The 2,468-nt window shown below is 53.2% G+C and overlaps 1 non-coding gene across 1 annotated transcript; it reads left to right on the top strand.

Annotated features, from left to right (window-relative positions):
• Nucleotides 1-552: 552 nt before the first annotated feature.
• Trnaw-cca (transfer RNA tryptophan (anticodon CCA)) lies at nt 553-624 on the top strand. Its single transcript has one exon. It is a non-coding gene; the product is annotated as a tRNA-Trp (tRNA).
• The last annotated feature ends 1,844 nt before the right edge of the window (nt 625-2,468 follow it).

The following is a 2,468-nucleotide window of genomic DNA, read 5'->3' as shown; positions in this document are numbered from 1 at the left end:
CCCCTCCAGCAGAGTCCCCAAGGCCCAGGGTCCTCGCCACGCCCCTCCGGCTCGGAGCCCCTCCCTCCTCGGCCCGGGATCCCCCTTCCCCCGCCCCTCCCCGACCTCGGGGTCCCCTGGCCTCGGCACCCTGGAGCGCCCTCCCCTTGTCCCGCCCCCGCCCGCTCCTCCCCGGGGTCCCCTTCTCCCCGCGAGCACCCCCGAGCTCCGCTCCGCGCGTCCCCTCGTCTCCGCCCTCCCCCCCAGCATCCCCCCTTCACCGGAACCCGCGGTCCCCGCGCCCCCCAGGCCGGTCACTGCGGGAGCCGAGGAGGCGGAGCCCGGCGTCGGCTCTCGGGTGACGGCACGGCCGCGGCGCCGCAGTGGGGGCCCCATTGGCCTCGGGGCGCCGGTTCCCCGTCCCGGAGCAGCGAGACTCGGAGCTCTTCTCCCGGTTCCCCCGGCGTGAGGTCCAGGAGCCAAGCTGCTGCTCCATCCGGAACCTCCAGAGCCGCGGCGGGACCGAGCGGGCAGAGCGAGGCCTTTAACGATGCGGAGTCTCCAGCTTGCTGTGACCTCGTGGCGCAATGGTAGCGCGTCTGACTCCAGATCAGAAGGTTGCGTGTTCAAGTCACGTCGGGGTCAAGATCGGCTTTTTGCGTCACTACCCACTGCAGCATAGGATGAATGGACTTAACACCAGTCAAGTAGAAATTAGGCCTGTGCTCGGTGCGTGGCTCTACCAACGCGCAGGGAAGCTGCGCTCGTTTTTCCTTCCCCTAGACAGCATCTACAGCGGGTCGCTACGGAGAGCGATTCTTCCCGCGGACCGGCAGGAGGCGCTGCGGCAACTGCCCACTGACCCTCAAGATCCGGGGATACAGCCTGGCGCTCCTCCAGGCCCCGCCCACCCAGCCCTCTGCCCCGCCCATCACCCCCTCCCTCTTCTCCCCGCCCCCGGGTCACCTGGGTCTCCCCCAAGGGTCTCTACGACCCGGAAGCACTGTTGCTTCTCGTAGTTCTCCTGGGTCTTGAGCTCTCCTTTCTTCCTGACCACTTTAGGCCACTCCAGGTGTCTCTGGTGGTCATGTTCACAGCTGAGCCGTTTCTTATCCCATGCCCTGAAGGGCTGTGAGTTCAACCATTAAGCCAGGACACTCACCTCAATATTGTTAATAGTTTTATTTATTTATTTTTATTTCTTCTTGTCCATGGGAAGATTGATATAGAGGGGAAAAAAGCAAATTCTGTAGTGGTTTTCGGTTTTTTGTTTGTTTTGTGTGAGACCCGGAGCTTGAACTTGGGGCCTGGGCTCTGAGACTGTCCTTGGGCCATTTTGCTCAAGATTAGTGCTTCTACCACTTGAGCCACACCTCCACTTCTGGCTTTTATTTATTTTTTAAATGTTTTAGTTGTTAAATGGAGAAAAGAGTCTCAAAGACTTTCCAGTCCCAGCTGGCTTGAAACTGTGATTTCATATCTCAGCCTTCTGACTAGGTAGGATTACAGTCATGAGACACTGGCACCCAACTTTCATAGAAATTTTAAACACAAAACCATATACTATGTATGTTAATACAGACTGAGTACCCTTTATTCAAAATTCTTAAGACCAGAAGTATTTCAGATTTTACACATACTTAGATATAATTTTCATATTTGTATATACATGGGATCCAAGTCTATAAACATAAAATCATTGTTTCAAGCTGGGTGCTGGTGGCTCACACCTTAATCCTAGCTACTCAGGAAGCAGAGATCTGAGGACCTTGTTTCAAAGCCAGCTTGAGAAGGAAGTTGGTGAGTTTCTTATCCCCAATTAACCACCAAAGAGCGGCAGGTAGACCTGTGGCTCAAGTGGTGGAGCTCCAGCCTTGAGCACAAAAGCTCAGGGACAGCACCCTGGCCCTAAATTCAAGCCTCAAGACAAGCATGCGTACGTGTGCATGCACACACACATACACACCCACAAAATAATTGTTTCACATATGCTATATACATACAGCCTGAAGGTCATTTTATCATTTTGCAATGTATCTGTGCACCTGTATTTTGACTTTAGTCCCATGAAGTGAGATGTGGAATTTTCCTGTGTGGCAGGCAACATGTCACAACTCAAAACATTGTGTGTGTGTGTGTGTGTGTGTGTGTGTGTGCGCGCGCGCGCACACACACACGCGCACACATGTTTTAAGCCAGACACTGGTGTCTCATACTTGTAATCTTAGCTATTCAGGAGGCTGAAATCTGAGGACCATGATTCAAAGCCAGCCTGGACAGAAAACTGTGAGACTTTATCTCCATTTAATCAGCCAAAAGCCAGAAATGAAGATATGGCTCAAGTTGTTAAGCCCTAGCCATGAGCAAAATTGAGAGGGCAAGGCCCTGAGTTCAAGCCCTAGTATTTGCGCCAAAAGGAAAAAAAGAAAAGGTACCTGTAAATACGTGTGGTATTTAATGTGCATCCATATTAAAAAGAAGGCTAACAA

This window comes from Dipodomys merriami, unplaced genomic scaffold (assembly GCF_024711535.1).
Source record: "Dipodomys merriami isolate MVZ:Mamm:240054 unplaced genomic scaffold, mDipMer1.0.p SCAF_19, whole genome shotgun sequence".
Lineage (NCBI taxonomy): Eukaryota > Metazoa > Chordata > Mammalia > Rodentia > Heteromyidae > Dipodomys > Dipodomys merriami.
This window is presented reverse-complemented; position numbering and strand designations above follow the sequence as displayed.